Source organism: Podarcis pityusensis (genome assembly GCF_964106645.2).
Source record: "Podarcis pityusensis genome assembly, chromosome: 10".
Lineage (NCBI taxonomy): Eukaryota > Metazoa > Chordata > Lepidosauria > Squamata > Lacertidae > Podarcis > Podarcis pityusensis.
The window spans coordinates 73,826,016-73,838,404 of NC_138035.1; the positions used below are offsets into that span (position 1 = coordinate 73,826,016).

General features: G+C 40.9%; 1 protein-coding gene across 10 annotated transcripts in view; it reads left to right on the plus strand.

Annotated features, from left to right (window-relative positions):
• The window catches only part of FRMD4A (FERM domain containing 4A), a 411,715-nt gene that overhangs the window by 268,117 nt on the left and 131,209 nt on the right, over window positions 1-12,389 (plus strand). The window lies entirely within an intron of this gene.

A 12,389-nucleotide genomic window follows, 5' to 3' on the forward strand; every position in this document is an offset into this window, starting at 1 on the left:
ACCGGGTCACATCTGACTCAGGGCAGAGTCGAGAGTCGGTGGCAGAGAGCTGCCCCCCCCCTTGGCTGGGATGCCCTGCGCTCTGCTCTGCTGCAGCGGAGAGAGGCTGCCAGCCGTGGCTCCTCCCTCTCCGGGTCAAGCAGAGAGAGGCCGTGGTGCGCAGTGTGCCCAGCCACAGCACCTCTGCCCCCGCGGGTGGATGGAGGCTGCAGTGCACAAGGAAGTTGACCCTCCATTTCTACTAATATTTTATAAATTTCACTGGTTTCCCATTTTGTATTTTCTTTTTTATCTCCCCTTTTATAATTGTTTTCTCAAATTTCAATTTTTTCAAATTTTGTGTATTCTTTGCATTTCTTGTTTTCCCTTAAACACTTAAATTACATCATCATGGCTGGATTGGACGCAATACATTTTATTGGACACAATCCAATTGTTTTAAATTTGCTGTAAGCAATAGAACCAAAATAGTACAACTATTTTGCTAGATAATTTGAGAAGTTCACAGACACTACGAATATTTGCACCTTTAAGATAAAGACCATGCAGTTGTCAACTACTTTGTTCTACTGGTTGGTAAACTGAAGCATGTGTTCAATTCTCTTCCACTGAAAAAAAGAACTCACACTGATGTGGAAAACTGAATTTAAGACTGGAAAAATGAGAAACTGAGAGAAACCAAAATTGACTGATTCATCCTTCCTTAGTTTTCTGTCTGAGCTTTTGTCCTCATTCTTGGAAGGAATATCTGCTCCTAAGGGGGACTTAGGAAGTTCTGGTGCCTGAATGCGTTTCTCTCTCCTCCATTCTCCAGCTTTTGTCTTCTCCGTGGCCTCCTCTGTCCTCCAGGGACATGTTCATTTTGTTCTCTGTAGAGGCTTGTAATTTCACTGTCTGGAAAGCAAAGCATTATTATGGAGATACAGGAGGATTCCCACCCACCCAACCCCCACCAACTTCTGGAAGAAATGCAGGGCAAAGTCCTCCCTGTAGCATTTGCTCTGCTTGCTGTGATATGACATGTCAGGATGCTTTTATGGTTAGCTTGTCCTAATTGCTTGGACAGAGAAGCTGACTGTTGGCTCAGAATTGGGTCATATTTAAAAATACAACTTGCATTACCTCATCATGAGGAACAGGACATGTGGTCACTCGTAACTTCTTTTCCCTCTCTTCTTCCGCACAAAGAGCCTTTCAGATAAGCAGGGAACAAACAGATTATCTAATCTTTCTCTACCCATCCAAATGTCTTGTCATCCATCCATCCATCCATCCATCCATCCATCATTCATGCCTTGGGCACCATCATAACATCATTAGGCTGTTGAGCAGACCACTGTTTCTATAGTAAAACAAAAACAACTTTTCCCTTAGAGTGACCATAGCACTAGTCTTGACCAGCATCATTACTTAGGGAAATGTACAGAGATAACAGAAGGAATGGGAGGCTTGGAAGAGAGCGAGAGAGCACTACATTTGCCAAATCCTTTGCCTAGTCCTAGACAAGTCAAGGTAGTGCTAGAATAGACTAGATTCTGGTATCATCAATCTTTCTTCCTCTCTTTCATGCAGGCATACAGGAAATCTTTAAAAATATTTTATGTTAATGCTTTAAAAAAAGTCTATATGGCAGAAGCCCAAAATTATAATAATTCAGGCCCGTGTTCCATTAGCGTCAGAACTTTCTCCTAAGATGTTACAAAAACGCAATCTTTGAAATTTGAAAGCGCTGTTGTTCAGCAGCAAAATAATAGCTGTTGTTGGGAATTTTCTTTAAGTCAATGTTTTTTCATTAATGTCATAAATATATTAGTACCTCTGACAGAATCTAATTGTTAGTTCAACAGTCTCAACTTACGTAATGAAACAATTTGCAGAAAATTTTTTCAGGGATGGAGGACTGCCTCCCTTTGTGCTGGAAGTGGTTCTTGGGCTGTCCCCTCTGACCTGCAATGGCTCTTTCTTGCCTCTCCGCCTTCCCCACATCAATGAATCTTGAAAAAAGCCTGCTACTGGAGCCAACAGGAGACTTTTTTCAAGCATAGTTGTGGTAAGGGAGTCATTTTCAGGTTGGTGAGATGTGTGTCCCCCACCAATCACCCCCTGGGACATTGCAATTAGACTCCAATAGAAGGCTGTTTTTTAAAGCTAAACTAAGTTGGAGTGGGTGGTAGGTAGGAGAAGTCTGTAGTATGCTTCATTTATTGAAGATTTTGCTAAATGAATTACGTATGAAATGCGATTGGTAGATTCATTTTCTGTTTCTATTAGAAATGTGTAATTTTTGTTGTTGAACTTGAAAGTGACTCATAATAGCCAAGCATGTTAATTCCATGGCATTGTTGCAAGAAATATGAGCAGAATAAACCAAATTATATCCCCTTTATTTCAGTGGAAGAGAATTGAACACATGCTTCAGTTTACCAACCAGTAGAACTTAAAGTACATCATCATGGCTGGATTGGACTCAATACATTTTATTGGACACAATCCAATTGTTTTAAATTTGCTGTAAGCAATAGAACCAAAATAGTACAACTATTTTGCCAGATAATTTGAGAAGTTCACAGACTCTACGAATATTTGCACCTTTAAGATAAAGACCATGCAGTTGTCAACTGCTTTGCTTGGCTCAAATCTGCATTGTAGTTACAATGCATTTTAAACCAATGTGCTGATAAACTGCCCAATGTTCCCTGGGTGTTACATGCTTAGGACTGTAATAGCAAGCCCTGTCCAGCCCAGGAGATGTGCTGTTAATCTAATGCGACTGTCAGCCTAACATCTTTCCGATATCTTATTCCTTCAGTGCCGTGCTCTGAAGGCTGTTTGAAAGTGGCATTGATGCCTGCCTGTCAGGCTTAATTCCACCCAGTTTTCTTGTTATTGGGTGTCCTCAAATCCTGTTGCATTTTCTGTCTGTTTTGTGGTGTCTGTGAGAGAGAGGCGGGGGGGGGGGGATATAATTTATGTTTATTTTCTTAAACAAAATTTCAACTCATCTATTTTTTCATTCCAATTTAGACTTTGGGGTGTTTGAAGCATCTCATCTTGTTTACTTTCCCCTGCCTGTTGGATCTTTATTAAGGAGAAATGTTACTGTCTTGTGTCCATTCACTCCTCAGTCATGAGGAAAAGCTAAGCCATCACATGGGAATAGATTGCAAGAATTAGGGTCGTGGGACACCCAGAGGGATGAGAGAGGGAGGCAGGAATGGCTTGCAAGTGAGAACAGGGTATTCATGGTTTCCAAGAAGAATGTTCTCCTGTGATGTTTAGAAGAACCATCTAGCTGCCTTTGGGGCTAATTTATGTTCCTTCCTTTCAATAGCCATTTTGCTAATGCATGCCATATGTTAATACCTTTCGGCCTTTTGATTTGTGAAGCTGTTGCTATTCCCTTTTCCTCCTGTAACCTAGAAATTTTGGCACAGCCAAGACAGATTTATGCATCCCTCTTAAAATAAATCTCAGGACCAACCTTTCTGGTCGTGACAAAGTGTTCCAGGCCTCAGCAGGACTGCAGCCCATATTCCCAAAGTGTGAATGTGTTTCACAAAGAATGGTCATGTTTCAACCTCACTGGCTGGTCGAAAAACATGTAGCATAGGGAGTGTGGAGACAGTTTGGAGAAAATGCATAAGTTCACGGCATGGAGAGCTATCTGAGGTTGGAGACAATGGTTTTTCAGGGAATCAAAGGTGGTGTGGCATAGCCATTCATGGAAGCTGCCCCCTAGTTTTTCACCAAGAAACACAAGCACTGACTTTAGATGTATACATTGCCCAAGAATCTTTACATTCATAGTTCCTACAAGTGTAATGCATATTGCCAATGATCTTGCCAAAGTTAAGGGATTTTTAGGCCTGTTGACTTTAGTGGAACAGTTAAGCAGACAATTAATTAATTAATTAATTCACTTCATCATTATGAATTCATCATCCTCATTCCCTACTGAATGTCATATTTTCAGTGAACGATGTGTGTACCTTTCCTCTGATGTAAGAGCACACATGCCCTAGACTTTAAAATTGTTTTCAAAAGGAGCAAGGAAACTTTGTCACTCACAACAAGATTATTTCCCCCACCATGAAGCAAACTCCCTTTCTTCGTTATTATATTTGCATGGTTCTCAAACCACTAAAGAGAGACTAGGGTAACTTGAGCATAAGTTTGTGAAGGGCTCTCTCTCTTGCCAGTTAAACTGTATGTTGTTCATGTTTAGCTTCAAGATTTATAAATTAATCAATAGCAACTCTGGTTTGGTTATTACAGGTCCGTAGAGGATGTACAGTTAATAATTGGATCTCATTGGTTATTGCTAAATTCCCCAAAAGTCATGACAGTGGGTGTTATTCTGTCTGTAGCTCACAACTGTCTCCAGAAGGGATCACAATAGAAATGTTGCTAATTTCCCAAACTAGTGTTTTTCATGTAAGATATGGGTTCATAGGAGCCAATCTGATAACTGCAGACTATAAGTAAATGTAAGGGAATGCAGCCTGTTCTATCTGTGTCATTAAAACAGGAACTATTATACTTGGTGTTTTTTTTAAAATGATATTTATTAAAGTTTCAATAAAAGATTAAACATAAAACATAAAAAAGAAATACACAATTCAAAAATACACAATACATAATCCAAAAGAAAAAAAAGGAACAAAAAACACAAAAGACAAAAAAGAAAATAGAACAATTAAAAACAATATCACCTTTTCATCTCCATTTTTAAATTTACTTATTTTCTAGACCTCCTCGTACCTCCCTCTTTTGTATTCCAGTTCAAATTGTTTGTCCAGCAATTTCTTTCCCTCTTTTTTAATCCCAATCTTTACTCTTAATATAATATAATATTAAAATTTTACCTTTTAAAAACCAAATTTCCATTTCCTTAAACTTTTTTAATCCTAATCCTTAATCTTAATCTATCCATAACTTTAAGTCCTGTACAGCTGGAAGCCACTTATTTTCAATCCAACATCACTCTAACATTCTTTAATTTTACAATGTTTCAACAAATAGTCTTTGAATTTCTTCCAATCTTCCTCCACCGACTCTTCTCCCTGGTCACGGATTCTACCAGTCATTTCCGCCAGTTCCATATAGTCCATCAGTTTCATCTGCCATTCCTCCAGTGTGGGAAGCTCTTGTGTCTTCCAGTACTTTGCAATGAGTATTCTTGCTGCTGTTGTTGCATACATAAAGAAAGTTCTATACTTTTTTATCACCATTTGGCCGACTATGCCCAGGAGAAAGGCCTCTGGTTTCTTGGGGAAGGTATATTTGAATACCTTTTCAAATTCATTATATATCATTTCCCAGAAAGCCTTAATCTTTGGGCATGTCCACCAAAGGTGAAAAAATGTACCTTCAGTTTCTTTACATTTCCAACATTTATTATCGGGCAAATGATAGGTTTTTGCAAGCTTGACTGGAGTTATGTACCACCTGTATATCATTTCCATAATATTCTCTCTTAGGGCATTACGTGCCGTAAATTTCATACCTGTGGTCCATAACTGTTCCCAGTCAGCGAACATAATGTTGTGTCCAACGTCTTGTGCCCATTTAATCATAGCAGATTTTACTGTTTCATCCTGAGTGTTCCATTTCAGCAGCAAGTTATACATTCTTGACAAATTCTTAGTTTTGGGTTCTAACAGTTCAGTTTCTAATTTTGATTTTTCCACCTGGAAGCCAATTTTCTTGTCCAATTTAAAAGCCTCCATTATCTGAAAATAATGAAGCCAGTCTCGCACCTTGTTTTTTAGTTTTTCAAAACTCTGCAATTTCAGTCTATCTCCATCTTGTTCCAAAATTTCCCAATATTTCGGCCATTTGACCTCCATATTGAGCTTTTTCAAGGCTTTCGCTTCCATTGGTGACAGCCACCTTGGGGTTTTGTTTTCTAATAAATCCTTGTATCTTATCCATACATTAAACAACGCTTTCCTGACAATGTGGTTTTTAAATGCTTTATGTGCTTTGACCTTATCATACCATAGATATGCATGCCATCCAAATACATTGTTAAAACCTTCTAGGTCCAAAATTTCAGTGTTTTCTTACTTCAAGTATAATAGTTCCAGAAAACAAAAACAGGAACTATTATACTTGAAGTAAGACTTCCAGTATGCAAGAAGAACCAGCATATGCTACTCTTGAATGCCACAGGAATGACATCACCTAATTTCTTGCCAATTTCTTGTACAGATGTGCTGTACAATCCTGAACATTTCCCTTCTCACAGTGGTTTGAACCGACCTATACATGCGGCAGAATCATGTGGTACAAAACCATTTCTGGGCTGTACCATTTCAGATTGTGGGATGTGTCTCATCTTGTGCTGCAGTAACTAAAGGACCAGTGTGGGAACAGATTGCCTATCATTATTTACTGCTGATTGTTATTAGCTAAGCAGAAACTGCAAATGAAATTGCTTTCTACTGAGTCAGACCATTTGGTTCACCCAGCCCAGTCTGCATCCATTGTCAGTCAGTGGCTCTTCAAGGTCTCTGGCATAAGTCTCCCGCAGTCCTATTGCCTCAGTGAGAGTCTTTTGACCAGAGGTGCTGGGGGTTCAACCTGAGACCTTCTGAGTGCCCATATCTGTGTTCTGCTAGTCAGCCACTGGGGTCAGGAATGAGTGACCTACTCCATTCAGTGACTGTCCTATCAAAACAACTGGGATTTGAAGGTGGTAGAAAATTAGTGCACCCATCGTGGGGGTTTTTATAGTGAACCCTGCAATTCTGTCAGGCAGCCTTTGCCACCCTGGGGCTTTTAGGGTGTTTTGGACTACAGTGACCATCAGTCCCAGCTAGCACTGCTGTGGTGTACTCCCTTGTCACAACTGCTGAAAACACCTGAAGGGCACCAAGTTGATAAAGGCTGGGGGGGGGGGGACGCTCACTAGATGTACTCTGTGAGGACACTCTCCATAGCATGTGGGAGTGGCATTTAGAAAGATGAGGCCCCTCCCACCATGAAAACAGGTGGCAAATATACTGTGGGTTCACTTAACTAATATGTGAAGCAGCCTGCAAAGCTACAAGGCAGCTGCAGCATTTGGCAACATTGAACGACAAACCAATTTGGTCAAAGTGAATGAATAAAATCCTTCACATACTTACTAGGACTTCAGTGGTGCCTGTTTTGTAAATTAAACTAGAAATTAATTACATCATTTACTGCAGAAAGCTGCAGGTGTAATCCCTGTAGATGGGTAAATGCAGGTTGCACTTCGGCCTTCCTCGTTCGGAAATTCTGTTTGCCCCTTTCGATCTCTGAGGCCACATCTGTCTCTGGAGCCTCTGCCGCCATTGTCTGGGCTCATTTGCCGATGCGTTGCATAGCTGAACATCAAGAGCCCCAGCTGCCTTTGCCTGTGTGTGTGTTGTTCAAGAGGTGCATGTATTGTGTATTTCCCCTTGGGAGGATCAGTGAATTCATGAGGTGGGAAACCTGTGGCCCATGTTTTTGGACTTCCTCTGCCAATCCTGCCATCGTCCTCAGCTAGCATTTCCCGTGGTCAGGGATAATGGGACTTGTGGGTCAGCAACATTTGGGGAGGCACAGCTTTCCCACCCCTGGTGTGGGGATAACCCATAGTTCTTCTGGACTTCTTTGTTCTATGTAAGCAGTCCTGTTTTGTGGTGGACTGAGGCACTATGGAAAGATCTGGACTGAGTAGGATGTATTTTTGTGAAAATTATTGACAGTGTTGAAAAGCTTCCTCTGCCCCCCTTTGGTATGATCAATCCTTCTTTAAAAGGGGTCACAGATGTTTGCCTCATATTTAGAGTGAGGGAAATATTTCCTGCAAATGACTTTGCTTGCCCTCAGTGGAATCTCAAAATGTGGTGTTTTTTTAAACAGAGCATGACCTTGAATGGGAAAAGTTATGCATAGGCTGAATTTGATGAAGCCCCATTGCCCTGCAGATCTTTCTGTCTTCACTCTTAATGTTTTACATTCAGAAAAAGTGGAAGATCAAAAATGTTGTATGAGTAATACTTTAGTTTAAATAGATTAATGATACATCACCCCAAATGTGATATTCGTCTCCCCCGATCAGAAAGAGGGACAAAGACCACTCAACCTTGCAAGGAAGGGAGCTAAGCATGACTAGAATTGATCTGAAATTTGAGCACTACAGAGCACTACAGAGGCTTGCTGTCTCCAAGAGATAAATAAGTTGTGAAAGGAATCATTTTATTGCCTTAAGTCTGCTTTTAATGTTTTTCTGCAGCATTATGGTGAAATATTTCAAATGAAAGATGATTATCTCCATTTGTTGTTGCCAAATGACTTTTTTTTAAAAAGAAATACGATTGACAAACCGTGAAGCCGAAGGGGAAAAAATTCAATATGCTGTTTGGCTACTTCATTTTTATGAAGCTCCCGGCCTTCTTGTCACAACAATGCTTAAAACAGTTTTGTTTGGGCAAACCTATCCAGACACTTAGAAGTTACTGTGTTTGTTTGTTAGGTTACTATTGTTTTCAATAAAGCTTTGAAATTTTTAAAACACTATTTCTACAAATTATATCAATTAGGTTAATGTTTTATATATTTTTTTGTACAATATTTTTGTACAATAAAGCATCTTAGTCTTTCTTACAATCATAGAATCATAGACTCCTAGAGTTGGAAGAGACCACAAGGGCCATCGAGTCCAACCCCCTGCCAAGCAGGAAACACCATCAGAGCACTCCTGACATATGGTTGTCAAGCCTCTGCTTAAAGACCTCCAAAGAAGGAGACTCCACCACACTCCTTGGCAGCAAATTCCACTGTCAAACAGCTCTTACTGTCAGGAAGTTCAAGTGGCCTATCAATTTTTAATAATAATAATACCATGCATAATACAGTTGGGTGGTTTAAAAATGTTAAATACAATTTTAAATACAATTTTCTTGGCTTCACCTATTACATATCTTCAGAATATCTAGATGAAATAGGCAGGTATTCTCCCCTAAATACTTTTAAACCAATTCCTTGTACTACTACTGTAATTACCAAATTTCCATCAGACTGAGTTTCAGGGAAGAATATGAAGTTCTATAAAATGGGGGTGGGGGGGAGGAGGCATGAAAAAATCCCAAACAAGAAAGCATATTTGGGGTACAGAGTTAGTGCTTCTCCAAATGACCTGTTTAATGAGTATTTTTCCTTATTTGCTTACAAAAAGTTTGCAAACTGCTTAGATAATGTCCAGTCTTTAGTGATCATTCATTCGGATTTGTTGTTGGGAAGTGTCATGAAAAGTGGACAAGTAAATTTGTTCCACTAGAGCAGGGGTAGGCAACCTAAGGTCCGTGGGCCGGATGCGGCCCAATCGCCTTCTCAATCCAGCCCGTGGATGGTCTGGGAATCAGTGTGAGTAGAATGTGTCCTTTTATTTAGAATGCATCTCTGGGCTATTTGTGGAGCATAGGAATTGGTTCATTTCCCCCCAAAAAATATAGTCCAGCCCACCACATGGTCTGAGGGACGGTGGACCGGCCCACGGCTGAAAAAGGTTGCTGAGCCCTGCACTAGAGTAATAAGATCCACTTTAGATGCACAAACCTGGTTCTGTGCATCTCTCCAGCAAAATACTGACAGTCTGGAGGCTCAAGCCCCCTCCCTGTTCACAGCCACAAGACTGATAATTACTGTATATGCTTCTTCAGAATACCTTAACATTACAATTCTACCCTTGTTTCAGAAGAATCTTGGGAAATGTTTCTCAAAATGTTACCCAAAAATTGAATTGGTTTTGAAAGATACTTATTTGGGCGACTTGACTGACTGTCCAGATTCTGTACACGATAGTCTCCCTGTTAGAGCATGAGAGATGGGCAGTGTTTTTTCCCCAGGGGGTATTCAAGGGTACACAGTACCAGCAACTCTTTTTTGTTGTTAAAAGGGTGGCACTTACTGCACAGCTTTGTGGTGGGTACTGGCACCTATTTTTCTAGAGAAAGAGCACTGGAGACAGGCACGGACCCAGAAACGTGGACCTAGGTAATTTTGCACTGATATGCAGATATTGATCCAAAGCAAGTTTAGGTTGAATCCCTGCCACTTAGCTCAGCTGTTTAGCAGAGTAAATGCTGACCTGGCCATGGCACTGAAACAACTTCAGATTTTACATCAGTCTGAATTAGGACTTTTTGCTTGCTGAAGGAGAGAGTTAGAACCCTAAAATGTACCTGGTGGTGGGCAAATCTGTCAATCTTGGTTTCTCTCATTTTTCCAGTCTTAAACTCAGTTCTCTGCATTTCCACATCAGTTTTCAATTATTTAAGAAAAAGTCCATGAAAATTCATCTGTGTTTTAGTGCAATCTTCTCCTAATATACACATTCGTATGCAATTTTACTAACACACATTTTTCCAAAGCAGTTTCCCCTAATACAGTGCATTTTTGTACATTATACACACTTAATCCTAGTGTGTGCATTTTTGTAAAGGTAAAGATCCCCTGGACAGTTAAGTCCAGTCAAAGGCGACTCTGGGGTTGCTGCGCTCATCTTGCTTTCAGGCTGAGGCAGCCAGCGTTTGTCCACAGACAGTTTTCTGGGTCATGTGGCCAGCAGGACTAAACTGCTTATGGCAGAATGGAGCACTGTGGCGAATGCCAGAGTGCACGGAAATGCCATTTACCTTCCCGCAACAGCTTTACCTATTTATCTACTTGCACTGGTGTGCTTTCGAACGGCTAGGTTGGCAGGAGCCGGGACAGAGCAACGGGAGCTCACCCTGTTGTGCAGATTTTAACTGCCAACCTTCCGATCGGTAGGCCCAAGAGGCTCAGTGGTTTTAGTCCACAGCACCACCTGCTTCCATTTTTGTATACATTACTTGGTTGGGGGACTGCATTGCAAAATTCACCAGAGTGCAGATTTCAAAAAATGGGCTCTGTTTTGGTTCACATATTCTTTCAAAAAGTGCAAATTATGTAGGTTCACCTTCAAATGTAAACTGAATCAAATTTCTACCCCATCATGAGCTGTTCACTTTGTAATTAAGTCTGTGGTCAATTTCTTGGCCTTGGCACAAACCCTGAATTCCCAGATATAATTATGCTGCCAGTAGATACCTATGGGGAATATGCAAGAGAAAGGTAGGGAAGAAAGAAACGAAAAAGCATTTGAGCATTGCATACATATGTGGAAACTGGGAAAAATGGGTGGATTAGGTTACCTGATTCTGACCAGTATATGTTTCACAGTCACATTACTGACAATACAAAGAATGCTTTAATACCTCATGTATAAATATCCAAAGGCGGGGGGGGGGAGCTCAATTTATTTAATGTTTTGATTCTAATGCATCCTTATTTTGGACACGGTTGTTGTGACCTGATAGCGCACGTAAAGTGGACGGAAGTTGTGGGCCCACGCAATCCCTGCTTGCTAATCTACAAGTGCAGCAGAATCACGTGGTGCCATCTTTTTGTGAAGGAGACCATTCATTCTGCAAATGAGGAACAGGTGTTGAATGTTTAAATTGCCACTTAGGGGAAAAATCCTCCACGCAGAATGTTAGCATGTGAGAGGGAAGAGTTATTTCCTAGACAGTCTTCTTTCTAATGTTTTCTATGTGCAGGAAGTTTTCTTCTTTTCTGTGAAAGGGCATTTTAACATGTGATTTCCCTGCCTGAAGTGGTACAGTCTAGGAGCAGTAAAGCTTTCTACTTCTGCTGCATCCGTAGTCACCTTAGAGGCAGGAGCATGTGGTGTTTTTGTTTTAGCTGCATTAGCAAAGGGGGGGAGAGAGCGTCATAGCTAAAGAAGTGCTGTGTGTGTTTCGGCACGCTGTGCTGCTCTGAGAAATGCTAATTCTGCCCACATGTTAGCATCCTTGTGCTGCGGTGAGGCTGTGTGCCAAGTGGGTGTGTGCATCTCACAGCCATTTGTTTCTTTCTCCTCTTCTTTTGGGTCCTGCTGCCAGACAGGAAGGCAGGTGGCCTAGGATTTGCACATTCCTCTGTGGAATGGGATGCTCTGACCAAGAGGGTTAATTTGCTGATGCTAAAGCTTGTGAATAGAAAGCAAAACCATTTCTAAAAGTGCCAACCACAAGAAGCGGTTCCAGCTCAACTGTTCTTCCTCCTGTTTCGTTCCACCCATGCAAATGGCGTATTGTACAATGTGGCCTCCACACTTCTACTGTTTTGTGGGATGGATTCGAACACATACCAGAACTTTAGGTTTGTGCTGTTAAAGTGGTTTAAAGGGCTTTTTCTCCCTAGCACAACAAACCCACTTTTAAGACTTCTTGCAGTTTGGAGAGCGAAGTTTGAAAAGGGTAGGATGAACAAATGACTAATGGCAAGATGTGTAAACCTTCAGAACAGGACCTATTGGCAGCTTGTAGGAGGCAGTGGTAAAGCCACTC